The sequence below is a fragment of the Lactuca serriola genome, chromosome 8, assembly GCF_051521515.1.
Source record: "Lactuca serriola cultivar US96UC23 chromosome 8, Lser_US96UC23_V15, whole genome shotgun sequence".
In the NCBI taxonomy this organism is placed as follows: domain Eukaryota; kingdom Viridiplantae; phylum Streptophyta; class Magnoliopsida; order Asterales; family Asteraceae; genus Lactuca; species Lactuca serriola.
The window spans coordinates 65,173,793-65,191,663 of record NC_136415.1 but is presented as its reverse complement, the minus strand read 5'-3'; the positions used below and the strand labels follow the sequence as shown (position 1 = coordinate 65,191,663).

Genomic DNA, 17,871 nt, shown 5'->3' with positions numbered 1-17,871 from the left:
CAGAATACTCCTTCTTGTCGGGCTCCTAGTATTCCCGAGACTATACTAAAATGTTCTAAAAGTTAGGAAGAAAACCAGACTCAAATTTTGGAGAGGTTAAAGAGAGTTTAGGGTGAATTATGAGGAGAGAAAAGGGAATACGAAGGATATAAATATATATATATATATATATATATATATATATATATATATATATATATAGAGAGAGAGAGAGAGAGAGAGAGAGAGAGTTAGGTTCATATATAATCCATAATTATTGTGTGAATGTATGACAAAATTTTAACCACTAGATTAAAAGAATAAACTGTTGTGATCTTAGGGTACATCTTATTTACATAGACTCGCATATACTATATAATTACATCCTCTCTCTCCTCCGCCGGATCTCCGACTTATCTATCCTTATATTCATATCGTTCCCTCTCCTATCTCTCTATCTATCTTATTTTAAAAAAAAACAACAAAAAGAGTTGGGAGTTTCTAGGGTTTCTGTGGTTTGCTTTGTTCGGAGTTGGAAAGGCTTTCTGATTTGCAGGCTATTTATCTATCTAGGTTTGGATTCATATCAATAAAGGGAGAGGGAAGTTAAAAAAAGCCAAAAAATCAGAAAATTTGGGGAAAAGGTAAATATTTCTAGGGTTTTGAGATGGCGGCTCAGGTTCAAGTTCAACCTCAGGCGGTGAGTGTTGGTGTTGGTGGTGCTGCTCCTGTTGGTGCTCAGCAGTTTGTGCCGACTTCATTGTATGTTGGGGATCTGGAGTGGAATGTGACGGATTCGCAGTTGTATGATCTGTTTAACTAGTTAGGTCAAGTGGTTTCTGTTCGAGTTTGCAGGGACTTGTCGACTCGACGATCGCTTGGTTATGGCTATGTCAACTATGTGAATCCTCAAGATGGTTAGTGTTGTTTAACAAATTCACCTTCTCATAGTTAGATATTGCAATTCCTTATGATGTCAACATTGTTGAAAGCATTAGTTCTTACTCCTCTTGTTATGTTGATGACAGCTGCAAGGGCAATGGAGGTACTGAACTTCACACCTTTGAATGGGAAGGCGATCAGAATAATGTATTCTCATCGAGACCCAAGCGTACGCAAAAGTGGCTCTGAAACATATTTATCAAGGTATTCAAAGCAGAAAAACCTTAATCTATTAATCACTGTTTCCACTTTCTTATAGTCTTCTTTACCTACTGACTTGTATGAACAATCTAAACAAAAACAGATTCTTGATAAGGTAATCGACCAAAAGGCCTTACATGGCACATTCTCTACATTTGGCAATATTCTCTCCTGCAGGATTGTGACAGATTCAAGTGGCCAATCAAAGGGGTATGGTTTTGTTCAATACGACGCTGAAGAATCTGCACAAAAAGCCATTCAAAAACTGAAGGACATGCTTTTAAACGACAAACAAGTATACGTGGGACCCTTTTTGCGCAAACAAGAAAGAGAACTAGTTGTCGCAAGACAAAGTTTACTAATGTCTTTGTCAAAAACCTGTCCGAATCAACAACATATGATGATCTAAACAAGGCATTTAGTGAATTTGGAACTGTAACAAGTGCTGTTGTGATGAGGGATGCTGAAGGGAACTCTAAATGCTTTGGATTTGTTAATTTTGAGAATGCTGAGGATGCTGGTAAACAGTGGAAGGGCTTAATGGTTAGAAATTTGATAACAAAGAATGGTATGTTGGAAAAGCACAGAAGAAATACGAAAGGGAACAAGAATTGAAGCAAAGATTTGAACAGGGTATGAAGGAGGCAGTTGATAAATCACAATCCATACAACTTTAGTTTTTCCGTTTCTATGGTCATTGAGGAATCGAAGCAAAGATTTGACAACATATTCTTTTAGAATGATAAAAAATTCTTTAAGAATGTTTTATATTTTATAAATTTTATGTATATTTTTCACAAATGATAACAGATTCTTATAAAATGTAGTATAAAAGGTTATGTATATTTTTTTAATTTTTGCATATATTCTTGTTTTGTGTTATAAAAATGATTCTCATTTTATAGAATATATTAGAGATTGTATTACAGTATATTTTTCTTAAATAATGATAGGTTATTGTCTAATATTCGAGGTATATTCTTTAAGATTACTTAATGGATTCTTTTAGAATCAAAGAACCAAAAAATTAATTAATGAAATCATATTCTTTATAGAATGTATTAGAGATTGTATTGCAATATATTTTTTTCTTAAAGAATGATAGGTTATTGTCTAATAATCGAGGTATATTCATTAAGATTACTCAATGGATTCTTTTAGAATCAAAGAATCAAAAAACTAATTAATGAAATCATATTCTTTAAGAATGAATGAATCAAAATATGTGTTGAATGCAGCCGTTTTCTAAAAAAATCTGATTTAATTAAAATACATTGAATAAAATATGAGATTTGATTTAATTTTCATTAACTAATCTAACTTACTTGCCTAAAATGTAGATAATTCTCATTTCTCTCTCTTTATTAAATGTCATATTTTTTCTTTATACTTAATTAAATGTAATTATATAGTATATGCTAGTCCATGTAAATAAGATGTACCCTAAGATCATAATATTTCATTCTTTTAATCTAATGGTTAACATTTGGTCATACATTCACATAATATTTGTGATTCATATTTGATCCTAACCATATATATATATATATATATATATATATATATATATATATATATATATATTATCTTATGTCAAAGTTTAAAGTTTGACATTGTTGTGAAATCACGGTCTAATGTTATTTAAATTTTTTATCTAAGTGATATTTTATTATATTAGTTTATAGAAATATCAAAAATATACACTTTATTTAATTGACTTCATTTTGAACTCTTGTTAACCATCCAAAATAAAGTGAAGTTTGGATAGGTTAGGAAGCTTCCCATACAATTTCACTTGCGTTCTGTTGAAAGTTTTAAAGTACGAAATTTTGAGGAAAAAACAAGATGTCAAATCAGGTTACAGGGCTACATGGAGTCATTCGTAATTAGTTTAAGGGTATAGTTACTAAGAGTATAGTCATCTTCGTTGAGTCATTCGTAATTAGTTATTAAGGGTATACGTTATCTTTGTTATATATTTACTACCATATTAGTACCATTTGAAAATGTTTTTTCTATATATATATTAGTTATTAAGGGTATACGTTATCTTTGTTATATATATATATATATATATATATATATATATATATATATATATATATATATATATATATATATATATATAATGTTTTTTCTACGTATTTTAATATTAAAAAAAGAATAAAATAAATAAAATAAAAAATTTATCGGTAGTGTAGTGATAATCATTTTCAAATGGTACTAATATGGTAGTAAACATATAACAAAGGTTAGTAGAGGGGTATAATCAAATATAGAGATGCATTTTCAAAGACCATAATTGTAAGTTTAGTTGAAAACAAAAGTGGATAATTTCATTCCTCTTAACTCCCCGATCGCTATTTTTTCAAAATACAAAACTTTAAAAATGGTCTCTGTGGTTTCCAAAAATCTTAAGTTTAGTTCTCAATTTACAAAAACCTCACGGATCGTATCTGTGGTTTCAAAACTTTTAACATGTGGTCATTTTCGCTAACTCCGTTAGCTTTTAGCCGTTAAGTAAAAAACATTTCTATCTTTTCACTATCATATGGACCGTTTGTGAAGTTTTGTCTTATTTAAAATAATAATAATAATAATAATAATAATAATAATAATAATAATAATAATTAAATATTAAAAGTCTCTTTCTTTCTCTCTCTCTCTCTCTCTCTCTCTCTCTCTACATGTGCAGTTGTGCACCAAACATTTTTCTTTGGGATGCCCAAAAATCTTCCCATATTACAGCAAACTCAAGCATGAAGATTTATGTAACTTCAGACCCTACAACTGCCCATACGCCGGATCTGAATGTTCAGTCACCGGAGACTTTCCTTGGTTACCCATCTCAGAGATGACCACAAAGTCGACATGCACACAGACTGTACTTTTAACCATCGTTATGTCCAATCCAACCCCCGTGAAGTTGAAAATGCTACCTGGATGCTAACAGTGAGTTCCCTTCACTTTTCCCATGATTTATGATTTCCGATTTTAGGGTTTTTTCATTTTATTTATCGGGGTAATGTTTTATGTTTGGCAGGTGTTCCATTGTTTTGGGCAGTACTTATGTTTTCACTTTGAGGCGTTTCAGCTAGGGATGGCACCTGTTTACATGGCGTTTCTTCGACTCATGGGGGATGAAGCGGATGCAAGGAATTACAACTACAGTTTAAAGGTCGGAGCCAACGAGAGGAAGCTGGTTTGGGAAAGAACACTAGGAGTATCAAAGATAGACATAGGAAGGTAAGAGATAGTCCTAATGGGTTGATTATACAGAGAAGAGAGAATGAGGTCGATGATTGCTATAGGTTTCAGACATTAGGGGTATAAACCCACTTGATTGGGCGCCTAGGTGGTCATCGTTTCATTAATAGAGGTGAGCGGTTTGTCGATTTTGTATCACAAGTGTGGGCGGTCAGTCGGAGATGATATGGTGGCCCTAGGAGGAACTGCTAACAGGTGAGCAGTACACATCAATGTTGACTACTGTCGTGATATCCTTCATTTTCCAGAATTTGGTTGTAAACTGTGAGTCTGAAATTAATCTTTCTTATGTTATCGATTGGAATTACTATCTTGTTATCATTAATCAATTTCAGATCTTGGTTGAACTTGTTCATTATCAGGGATTTTAGGATTTTGTTTTTCCTCCCCTAGTATCTTTCATTTTCCAGAATTTGTCATATTCAAGTTTGTTTAAATCATTTGGATCTTGATTAATGGCTTTCAATTTGTTGTCAATCTCTATGGTAGTATCGATTTGGATGTTGGACTTGATTGTAGTTCATTTTGAGAAAAAAATTTGGAACGACATGATACTTTGATACCCTGTGTTTGATATGAAGTTCTTGTTTGTGTTTAATGGGTTGAATTGAAGAGGCCATGTTGCTGGAACAAATTTTAGTATGTTGATTTGATGATGTTTTGAAATATGTAATGAATTTTCAGGTCAAGGAATAATAAGTTGATTTTTTGAGTGAGAGAGAGAGAGAGAGAGAGAGAGAGAGAGAGAGTTTTAATATTAAATAATTATTTTTTTAAATAATGCAAAACTTCATAAATGGTCCATGTGGTAGTGAAAAGACATAAATGTCTTTATTTAACGGCTAAAAGCTAACGGAGTTAGCGAAAATAACCATATGTTAAAAGTTTTGAAACCACAGGGACCATCTGTGAGCCTTTTGTAAATTAAGGACTAACCTTCAGATTTTCGAAAACCACATGGACCATTTTTGAAGTTTTGTCTTTTAAAAATGATTTCCTTCTTGACCCTGTTTTTTGAAAAACGGAGTGTGGCTATTACTAAAACTTAAATATCACTGTACCTTTAGTTTGCTTTAGAAAAAGAATAAACCTTTTGGATTATTTGTGAAAAATCAACCAACAAACGACTATGAATTGTGAAATCTAAATCAACTCAGAAAAAGAAAATAATTTTTTTCCGGACTCGTAGCAACGCAAGCACACACCCTCAAGAAATATATTAAATCACATTTCATTTATGAGTTACAAAATTATAACGATTATATAATTTTTTTTAAACTTTTTTATGAATATGCCATTATTATTTTTTCGTCTTAGTTTTTACAAAGGATGTTTGTATTATATTTATTTTCAAACAATGTGTTGTAATATTTTTAATAAATTAAAATATGACATGTATTTAAAAAATTACTAAAAAATAAAAAAGGATTTATAGAACATTTAGATAGATATAAATAAATTAGTTAATTTAAAAAAAAAAAACTTTTAGATAAAATTAAATCATTTAAAAATTATATAATTAGATGATAACATTAATAGAATGATGAAAATGCAATATTCTAATCTAGAGGGTTAAGCTTTGTAGTATTCCTACGAAAGAGAGAGATTATCTAATAGGGACATTATGACATCCTTAATTATGTGCCTAATTTGTGCTTGTGGAGTGGAGACTATTAGTTATACTTTTAAAGGTTGTTCCGAGTTGATAGATATTTGGGTTAGGATCGCTATTTGGTGGGGTTTATCTCTTTTCGGTCAGCTTTCGGTGCAGTCTTTAATCAATTGGCTGGATGATGCTACGTTGCGGAGGGGTTTACGGAAGGTGTTTGATGCGGTCATTATCACTTCTTTCTAGTGCATATGAAATTTTCGCAATATAGCAATTTTTGGAACGTTACAAAGAAGTCTTTACTTTTTGATGAAGTTGTTGAAAAATCTTTATTTTGGGTTTCTAATAGATGTAGTAAAGTTAAGTTATGTTGAACTGAATGACTTAATAACCCCTTTTTAGCTACTATTGTGATGTAATTGTTTTTCTCTCTTAGCTTCTTGCCGGTTTTTAATATAAATTTCAGTCTTTTCATAAAAAAAATAGATTGATGAAAATGACATAATTTTTAAATTATAATATAGGTTTATTATTTAAAACTGTCAAAGAGTGTGAACGGAAGTAAAATGAAATAAATAATAATTATGATTCTGGGACTTAGAAGTTTACGGTCACAAAATAAAAATAAAAAACAAACAAACAACGTGTTGGCAAACTCTCTTTCGATTGGAATTTGTTATATAGTCAACGAGTGACAATCGCATAATATTTGACGTCGTCATCGTACAAAATGTTGCTTTTACGTACAAAGGAAATTTCTATGATTGTAGTTTGTATAATTAATTGAGTGGGAAAAAGTATATTGTTATTAGAAAATAAAAATATCTATCTTAATTGATTATTAAAAAGGGAAAATGACTTATATGAGTAACTATGTTTTAAAATCGTTCAAAAAATACCATTGAAGTTTGGTGTGTCCAGAAAACACCATCCAAGTAAAGCATTTGTACAAAAAACACCAACGAAGTACATTTTTTGTTCAAATTTGACCTTGTGGTAACCGGCAATTACCGGTAAAAATAGGTAAAGGAAAAAAAAACAATAGGAAATGACTAAAATGGGAAACAATGTTTCAAAATCGTTCAAAAAACACCATCCAAGTTTGGTATGTTCAAAAAACACCATCTAAGTAAACTTTTTGTACACAAAACACCTACAAACTATATGTTTTGTTCAAATATTATCCACCGGTAACTGGCTCTTACAAGTCAAATGAAGACTTAGTTGAACTATTATAACATGGTATAATAATTATTGACAAAACAATAAATGATATATTCTTCCTTTAAAAGTCGATTTAGGGTTTCTTCATGAACGAATGACGTCATCTTCTCCTATGATTATTCTTCTTCTTCTAAAGTGATGATCTCAAACTCAAGTCCAAAACCCTAATTCTTGACTTAAGGCAAAAAGGGCTCCAATGGGCCTCCCTCCCCCCTAAGGCCCAAATCCATAAAAGCCCAAAAAGGCATCCAAGCCCAACTACAAGGCATCTAAGGCCTAATAGGTTGCTCGTTGTTAGAAGAGTTTATAGTCTTGACCGGTCCTTCATTTATTATCTGGTCTATAGATAGGCACGTCTCTTGTCCCTTCCTTGCTATTTTATTGTTTTGTATCATTTCTTTTGCATGTCTCCTGGGATATGGTTCGGATATTTGTGTACGATGTATTCGAATTTATATTCGTTTGTAACAAGTCGTGGTGTCTGTAATGCCCATTTGGTGATGGATAATGTAGGTTTTAGGGACCGAGTGTTTGTGTAACGACAAAAAAAAACAACCAATTTTAAATTTTTCAAAAACAGCTCGATTCCATTAAGTCTTTACAAAAAGGTTTTCAATACAAAACAATTAACGTATTCCCAGAATCACATTGCTACAAAATCATGAGGAGCGGTACGATCACGCCTTCGCCTTGCCACGGTCTCCTGAAGAACCTGAAAAACATAAAACCACAACTATAAGCCCGAAAGCTTAGTGAGATATCCCCAAAATACCAACCACAAATACCATACACACATATCATGCCACAACATATCTAATCACAGAACAGCCATGCACTTCGGGTCTACTGTGTGACTGGTCCGCCGCACCGGCCTACAGTCCACCTGGTCCACCCTCTGAGTCTATCCACATACATCGAGTCTGCAGTGTGATTGGTCCGCCCGCTCCCGGGCCTTCAATCCACCTGGTCCACTCTCTAAGTCTACAATATGACTGGTCCGCCCGCTCCCGGGCCTTCAGTCTGTCTGGTCCACTCTCCGAGCCTTCGGCACGTCTGGTCCGCCCTCTTGGGCCTACAGCCTATCCGGACCGCTCACTGGGCCTTCGGAACAACCGGTCCGCCCTAGGTATCTTGGCCTATAGCACACAACAGGACCCGCCTCAACCCAACTCTAGTCCAAACAACCATGTGCACATATACATACAATCATATAGCAATTCACAGTCAACAAGCAGATCAAACAGATCACATAACATACCACCATCCTAACCAGGATACCGACCTAACAGGTCACTAGCATAGCATCTCCTTATCTCTCAGGATACCGATCTCAATCAGGTCTCTAACATATACCACCCTAGCTCTCAGGATGCAAACATATCACAGCAACAAAATAACAACAACTACCCGGATCTCAATCCGATAAGGGCCGGCCTTGGTGCCTTAGACCCTGTTGATATAGTGAGGATAACTCACCTCGAAACTGCCAACTGAACAGATAACCCAAGCTGCTTCGATCACTGATACGATCTCCACCACTGGACAACCACCAATGCACTGAACTCAAAACAATAATCAACAATTACCAAAATGCCCCTGGAAACCACTGGTCAACCCTTGGTCAAAGACAAGGTCAAAGTCAACCCCTGACTGACTCTACTCGCCGAGTCAACCCGATGACTCGCCGAGTCCCCGTACTCAAAACTTCACTCAATCCGCGACCTAACTCGCCGAGTCACCCCGAGACTCGTCGAGTCCAACAACTCTGAGTTCACTCGCACACAACTCACCGAGTCATCCCTTGACTCACCGATTCTCGACTCAACCAGAAAATATTGGGACTCTTCGACAAGACTCGTCGAGTCCAAGAACAGACTCGCCGAGTCTAAGGCTATCTTCAACTTACTCGCCGAGTTGTTCATACAACTCGCCGAGTTCCAGGCCATCTTCATCCAACTCGCCGAGTTGTTCTTCCAACTCGTCGAGTTCCAGCTCATCTTCAAGCAACTCGTCGAGTACACCTATGTGACTCGCCGAGTACCGACGGTCTGAATCCATACATAAGCATTCCAGGCCATGCAATTGATCCAAAACATAGATCTAGCCTCCTACAACTCATCCATCACGTAAAGTGGCAAACTTTACGTGAATCCAAAGAGATCTATGCATTTTGCATATTAGGGCTAAGGTTTGGGACATGATAGCTTCATCCAACACTCAACACAAGGACTTTCATGCATTCCAACTCTTCTCCATTCCAGATCTGAGGTAGCAACCTCAGATCTAACCTCTAAACTCCAATACATCCAAAGATATGATCTCTAATACCCCCAAAATGATGCATCTAGGAAATAGCAGCTCAAAAACGAGATATTACCTCAAAAGAACGCCCTAACTGCAATGAAACTTGAATCCAAGCAAAGCCCCTTGCTCCAAGCCTCTTCTTCTCTAAGATCTCTTCAACAACCACCTCTCCAAGCTCCAATTTGCTCAACAATGGGGTTTCTCCATGAAATTAGGGTTTCTGGGACTCAAGGGGTGATAAGGAGGCTGGGGAGGAAACATAATGTTCTTTATATAGGGCTCAACCCCGAGGAGTAGGGTTTTCTCCACTCAGCGCCTACTCGCTGAGTCCATCTCACTGACTCGCCGAGTCGGCTACTTAACACGCGACCAAGTCGCGACTCTACTCGCCGAGTCCATCCATGGACTCGCTGAGTCGCTCTTTCCCAAATTACTCTTTTAGCCCTTCAACTCTACTCTTGATATTTCGGGATGTTACAGTTCGGTTTGTGTTGGAGCCCAAGGACATATCAGTAAGTATCAATTCGAGCCTTTATGAGGTTTAGGTTTATGTTTGAAATTTTGTAAGGCAAGGGGGAGTTGATAGAAGTGTAGAGCTTCTCGTTTGCTTCCTATGGATATAAAGAATGACGAAATCGGACTTAGAATGAAGAAGTTATGGTCTTCAGAAGATTGGCGGTTCTTGACCCTAGCCGAGTACAATAGGCGTACGCTAGGAGTATGTCGAGCGTACTGGCTTGAAATCCAGATCGTAGAGGCTTCAACATATATTGGGCATATGCATGGACTTGTTTAACTTAGGCCTCAAGCCCACCTGATTGTAGCATGTCATTTTTTGGGCTTAAGGTCATGTTGGGGGTTCTTGGGCAATATTGGGCCTTAGAGGCCTTGTAGTTGGGCTTAGATGCCTTTTTGGGCTTTTTACGGATTTGGGCATTAGTCGGAGGGAGGCTTATTGAGGCATGGGTAAAGGAGCCCTTTTTGCCTTAAATCAAGTATTAGGGTTTTGGACTTGAGTTTGAGATCATCACTTTAGAAGAAGAAGAGCAATCATAGGAGAATATGAAGTCATTCGTTCATTAAGAAACCCTAAATCGATTTTTAAAGGAGGAATATATCATTTATTGTTTTGTCAATAATTATTACGTCATGTCATAATAGTTAAGTCAAGTCATCATTTAACCTGTAATGGCCAGTGGGTAATATTTGAACAAAACATATAGTTTGTTGGTGTTTTTTGTACAAAAAGTTTACTTAGATGGTGTTTTTTAAACATACCAAATTTGGATGGTGTTTTTTGAACGATTTTGAAACATAGTTACCCCTTTAAGTCATTTCCTCTTGTTTTTTTTCCTTTACTTATTTTTTACCGGTAATTGCCGGTTACACAATGTCAAATTTGAACAAAGAATATACTTCGTTGGTGTTTTTTGTACAAATGTTTTACTTGGATGATGTCTTTTGGACACACCAAACTTGAATGGTATTTTTTGAACAATTTTGAAACATAGTTACCCATATAAGTCATTTTCCCTATTAAAAATTCATATAATCTCTTACTTATTTACGAGAACAAACTGAAAAACAAAATTAATCATAAAAACTTAGATTATTGGTTGTTCTTATAGTTATTGTATTTTTCTTTGCTTTTTTAACAATTCTGTAATCTGTAGTGATAGAGGTTAAATTTTTTGTTATTGGCTATTATACATCGTTATACAATAACAACATTATCCTAATAATATCCCATAAAAATGGGGTAAGAAGAAGTCTGATCGTCGGCGCCCCTATCATAACTCATAAGGTAGAAACCGTTTTCGTAATCCTAATACATCTTTGTGTCATGCCTAAAACACCTATTTTAACTCATATCTCTAAAGATTGGTTAATTCAATTTGTATCTTTATATACCCCATGGAACAAAAAAAAAAAAAAGTTCAGAATTAGCTTACGAGCTTATGAAATTGGGTTATCATAAAACTATATCTTAAAATCAGAAGAAAAAACAACATTGGTAAATCAATCCAGTCCAATTCTTTTAGTTTTAGACGACTTGACTCATATTAACAAATATCTTTTAATTATGACCCATTCTCGTTTTTAAACAAGGTCCTACTGGCCTTGTACCGTTGTACGTTGGTGCCTAGAACTGGTCCTTAAGATGACGAAATTTCATTGCTCTAATCATTGACCAATTCCATGGACCTCAAATAAGAAAAATGATAATTTTTTGTATTGGTAATTGGCTCTTAATTTTGTGGATGTTGGTTTCTTGAGCCCACAAAATGTAAATTATTGTTCCGAATGACATTTTTTTCCAAGAAATGGATATAAAGTTGTAATAGCTATCAGGTTTTGATAACTAACATATACTTTGATGGGGACGCAAAAGGCTTCCATAACCAAGCATATAAATTGGTAACCCGACAGCTGTATTGTCAATAGAATATACCAACTTGAGTATAAACTTCTTTAGAACTGCAAGTGTCCCCATTTCTTTAATGATGAAAACCGCATGGGCAACTTTATTATAAAGAAAGCAGGCTGATTTCATTACAATAACTTTATTAAAAAAACTGAATTATGTAACAGCAAGATGTTACACACGTTCTTAAAAAACATGTTGGAATATGGAAAGGAAAACATATCAACTTGGAATATCAAACTTGTCATGGAAAGCTTGTTGGATCATGTGAGGCCATAAGGGTGGAGACAATCGTCAGCGGGCTCCAGCGATACCATCAAGGAGGCGGTTCCGAGCAAGGAGGGTAACGCTAGAAGAAGCTTAAGGCGGGTTGTGGAACCTGCTTCCAAATGGCTTGAATTCTGTAACACCCGGAAGTTTGAGAAGCAACTTTGAGTATAATTTCCTTTTGAGAATTTGACACAGCGTGTTGGAGGCACCAACACGGCGTGTCTAGATAAGGAAAAGGCGCGGGTTTCATTTAGGCAACACGACATGTTCCTCTTAGAACACGTCGTGTTGATGGCTGGGAATGAAACCATAATTTTCCATGTTTTTCCCCCTACTTAAAGGAAATTAGAGGCTAGGGTTGTTCACCCTAAGCCTCCATCAGCCCCTCAAGCCCTGAAAGAAACCCTAATCATCTTTCCTTCTCATTTTTGAGCTAGTGTGGTGTTTTTGAAGCAAAAGAATGAAGAAGGTGGAAGGAGGAAGGAGGAAGCAAAGATCCAGCAAGCAAGCTCCCATTCTTCAGTTTGGCACTCTTCTGGACCTTTGTAAGTGTTCAAGATTCAATTTTTATCATTCAAAGTTGCTAGATCTTGAGTTTTGTCCCTTGTTCTTCTTGTTCTTGGATGTTGGAATGGCTAGATCTCATAAATTTGCAACTTTATGAATCTCCAGGTCACGATGACCTAGTAGTGCCTTGGATCTGATCTATAGTCGTGTTATGATGTCGTGCTTAGAAGTTAGGTCTTAAACCCTCATTTTGACCTAATATGGGTTCAATACATACATTGGACATGCATGTCTAAAAAGCACCAACTTTTGGGATGGTTTAGGTGTTTAAATCACTTCAGGAAAGGATAAAGTCCAGATCTTAAGGATTAAGTGCATTTTGGGTTAAGCCTTGCATCATCAAGCTTATGATTTGAGTTTTTGAACCAACTAGGTGGTCCCAATGGATAAAGTTGGAAACTTTATCCTTCTTAATCAGATTTTGGTCTAGATCTGAGCTTTGGAGCTCTTGGAGTCGAAGAAAGCAGCTTAATGTATTAAGTTGTTGGAACTCGGAAAAACACGACGTGTTTGCAAGTCAACACAGTGTGTTGGTTTGGGGTTTCCCGACTATTTGGATGATGGCGGAACACGACGTGTTGTCAAGTCAACACGGCTTGTTTGGTCGACATGGTCTGTTGACCTTGACTTTAACTTTGGACTTTGACCAAGTCTAACCTAAAGGGTATTTTAGGTACTTTGGTATTTTGGGATTTTGATGGATTTGGTCACTCGGATGGATAGGTGTTGGTTGGAGCTAAGATTCAGAGTCGGGACTATTGGATTAAGTGTCTAAGCTCATAACTATAATTGGTATGTACTTGATTTGATAGTAGTATGGTCCTTTTGGGTTGCCTTCACTCTAGCAACTTGACATGATGATTTTTGGAGAGAGAGAGAGTTTGAATTTATTATTTGGAATAATAATTTGATTTATTAATGTATTATGAAAATAATATATTAATTAGAAATCATGTTATTTAATTAGTATTTAATCAAAAATTAATATGGAATTAATTTTGGGATTAAAGGAATTGATTAAAGGAACATGAGCTATTTTGCAAATCATTGATAGTTGTGAAAATGGGCTATTGGACTCCTTAGATGGTAGTGGACAAAAATTATAGGGAGGCCCTATAGGTTTCGTCCAAGGCCTCTAGGTGAGGAGTCCATGGGTTGCTTAAGCCTTAAGCAGGAAATTAGGGTTTCCTCTAGAAAACCCTAGCAGCCCACAACTATATAAAGACCACACCACCTATGATTTTCGGCCAATGCTTGCATTTGTAAACCCTAACCGAATTTCTAAGTGCATCCATCATATCTCCTTTCATCCTCTTGCTAGTGGTGTTTGTAATCCATTAGAGGTGTCACATGAATTTCGAATTCATAGGGTTTAGTTCGTGTTCTTCATAAGTATGTTGCTATTAGATGTGAAAAAGACATAGTTCTAATTCTAGGTTGCATGTACCCTACAGTGTTAAGAGATTTTCCGCATGTGAATTTGTTTTGTAACCTAGAATTCCTATCACTTAAGTGTTAGTAGTGAAGCTCTGGTGCACTAGAAAGCCCAGAGAAATAGAGCTTTTGGTTTTGAAGTTTTATCCACATAGTTTCCGGTTTTTCGCTAAAGAACCTGTAAGTTGAGTTATGTATACTGTACTTTAAGTATAACTTATATTTATGTTTGTAATCGTAATTATGAACTTCTAAATAAGATTTATCAATAATACTAGATATTATACTAATCGATCTACTTATGGGAATGATGTCTAGGCCACATGCGTGAGGTGTTTAGAGTGGATTTTCCAAACAATATATCTTTATATGCCAAATAGACCCTACCTCTTATACGATCTTACATGGTTGTTTCTTATCAGCTGTAAGTTGGTATTCATTAAGTATTATTGATAAATTTGAGAAACTATAATTATAATCATTAATAATATAAGCAATGACTGAACGTATTAATATTCATATCTAGGTCCTTTTAAAAGAAAAGGTTGAAGTGTTATTTGGATCGCAGACTTGACTAAAAATCCTTCACCTTTAACCTGGTGAGTGTGTAGTTACATTCTAGAGCATAGTTATAATAAGAGTATTTGTTTCTCGGAGGTTTAATTATATCTTAGCCTTTACTATCTGTATTGTGTGTTGATTTTATATAATTGCATTACAATAGATTTGTATGATCATGAAACTTTATTTAATATCGATTTCTTTTATTATAGTCTTGTTTAATTATAAATTAAGGCTTACAAAGGATGTTTTAGTTCAAAGTAAGTTGAAAAACTGAATAGTCTCATAGTTGGGTAAAGTGTGAGATTAAGGTGAAGCATAGTAGTCCTCCTATTTTTAGACAGCCAGAAATGATGTGTCTGAGTCGGACAACTGACATGTATGTATGATTCATCTACCATAGTAAGATAACAACACTTGATTATGCTAGACATTGTGAATTACGTTGCTAGTGTGGATTTATCACCCACTGACGTATAAAAAATGAGATACAATATCTATCAAACACTTTGAATATTGGTTGCCTTTAAATAACATACGATAGCCAAGGTTTCCCCTAGCTATGTAGTCAAATAGTTACTCAAACGATTCATCAGGTAAGGTGATTCATCCAGATAATTGTTTAACTAGGATTTCTGAGAATCGGTTAGACTGGGTATGTATGGGTAGAGTGCCTGATAGATTTTTACATTGGAATTATATATCTATATTGTTTAGAAATGTTTATTTTACAGGATTATTAATAACATTTAATATAATTAAATAATTATGGGCTTGAAAACCCTATGTATCTCACCATGGTTTCCTAAACCCGACCCACACAATTTATATGCATCACATGTAGCGGAACTAAGGCTGTTGGAAACTAATTAGGATGTGGAGTGAAATAAGAGATGATTTTATAATAGTTTTAAGGACATTTAAGTATTTAAGTTGTAATCTATGTTAGATATCAATTATGAAATCCTTGTTATTTTATTATTATGAAATAATAATTGTCATATCAAAATGCTTTATTAAACTAGGATTTTCAGGAACAAAGACAACTCATTATTTTAAATAGTAAAGAAAAAAGTTTTAATTGGTTCTGAAAAATGGGGGATGTCACAGTTGGTATCAGAGCATTAGTTTAAGCGAACTAAGAATTTTGATAATTTTCTAGACTTAAACTTAGAAGCTAAGTAAAATGGTGATGTGTGTGTGATGGCATATTTTAGGATAGATACCTAAGTTTGTAACATCCTGTTTTCCCAGGTATATTATTTTATTTAATTATTTTGGAGTTTGTGGAGGAACTCGGCGAGTTGGAGCCAAGACTCGCCGAGTAGGGTCGCGGATGTTCATCCGGGTTCATGTCCGGACTCGGCGAGTCCATTAGTGGACTCGGCGAGTCCACGTTGTTTAATGAAACCCTAATCCCCCGGGTTTGGAGCCTATTTAAGGGCACTTATAGCCTCCCATTGCGGCTACCAGTCCCTTGAGAGAACCCTAAGTGAGCCAAATCGTTGTGAGGGAGAAGAAGTCACTTTTTGATCCTTGTACCTTTGGTTTAGCAAGAAGTAGGTGACAAGAGCAAAGAGGAGGTGCGATTCAAGCAATTCCAGAGTTCAGAGACTTCATTTTGAGGTAATAGTTCGAACCTCCTTCAGTTTTGGTGTTGATCATTAGAGTTAGGGTTTTCTAACCCCTTGGGAGAGTGATTATGTGGAGCAAATGGTCCCTCTTCGAGTTTGTGCCTTGGATCTGGACTCAAAGAGGTCCAGAGACCTTGACCCTTGGAGGTTTATGGACCAGTTTGGGGTTATTGGACTTAGGTTGCCATTTTTGGGACTAAATCTCCTTTTGATGCCTTGTTTTGGTTATACAAGCATCAAGTTTCGAACTTTACGTGACATTCGTGCTTGGGGAGGCCAGATCTATGGTTTGGGGAAACAGATCTGACCTCAGGAGGCCAGTAGAGTTTGTGCATGGCATGAACTTGCCGAGTTATTCTTGAGACTCGGCGAGTAGGGTTAGGGTTTCACGTAAATTGCTCAGTGAGTAGACTTGCCGAGTTGGGGGATGACTCAGTGAGTCAGGAGGGGTTAGAGGACTGAATTTCAAGGCGGTACTCGCCAACTTGTGGAAATTAGGGGTTTTGTTCGATGCATGGTGTAGGAAAGTTATGCAAGCCGTAGCCAAGTTACACATGGAGTAACTTCCTAACTGTGGATTGTGTTACTAATGGGTAATGCACGATGTAACTTCGGGTTATGCGGGGTGTAATGTTGCAGATCAAAAACCTAATTCTTTGGTTTTGAGCCATATTCAAGGGCTCTAACTTATGGGAAACCCTCTCATGACCAACATCCATCACCTAAGTTCATTCCTTGAGAAACCTAAGCCTCCTCTCACTTTTTTTTAGCCTTGGCATCATTTATGACCTTCTTTCTCCATTGGAAGGTGGAATCTTGAAGACCAAGGTGGTGGCAAAGTGTATAGAAAAGGGTTCAAGTATAGATCCAGCAAGGTTACTTCATTCCTGGACCATTGTGAGTAAAAAGCTTCAAACTTGCTCATTGGTTTCATAGATCATCTTAATTCTCATACTTGTCACTTTTTGGTCCCTTGAGCTTGTGTTTTGGGAGTTGAGGCAACTCCAACACCTTTTAAGCTATATGGAACACTCTTGGTATTTATTGGACTTGGAAAGTTGTGATTTGGTGCTTATTCCTTAAACCATGCAAGTTGTATTAGTATTTTCAGTCCTTTTAGTGTATAAAGTTTAGATCTTGAACGTTTGTGACCTTCTATGAATAAAGTTGGAAACTTTATCCATCTAAGCATCATATTGATTAAAATCTGAAGGTTGCAGACTTAAACATAATGGCTAAGTTGAGAAAGATGCATTTCCGGTCCCTTTGAGACTTAAAGACTAGATCTTGGTTTTTTGGACCATCCTAATGGATAAACTTTGAAACTTTATCCATTATGGAGGTATTAGGAACCAAATCTAAGATTTGAGTGAAAGGTGTTAATGTATTAAGTGCTTAAAATAAAGTTTGGAAAGGGATGTCGTTTGCAGAGCTTAATTTGGGATACGCCCAAC

The 17,871-nt window shown here is 35.7% G+C and overlaps 1 pseudogene across 1 annotated transcript; it reads left to right on the top strand.

Moving 5' to 3' along the window:
- Positions 1 to 1,202: 1,202 nt before the first annotated feature.
- On the top strand, positions 1,203 to 4,855 carry LOC145066962 (E3 ubiquitin-protein ligase SINAT3-like; annotated as a pseudogene). Its single transcript, XR_013688811.1, has 5 exons — positions 1,203 to 1,237; positions 1,300 to 1,417; positions 1,537 to 1,665; positions 3,767 to 4,074; positions 4,166 to 4,855. The product of XR_013688811.1 is annotated as an E3 ubiquitin-protein ligase SINAT3-like (transcript).
- The last annotated feature ends 13,016 nt before the right edge of the window (positions 4,856 to 17,871 follow it).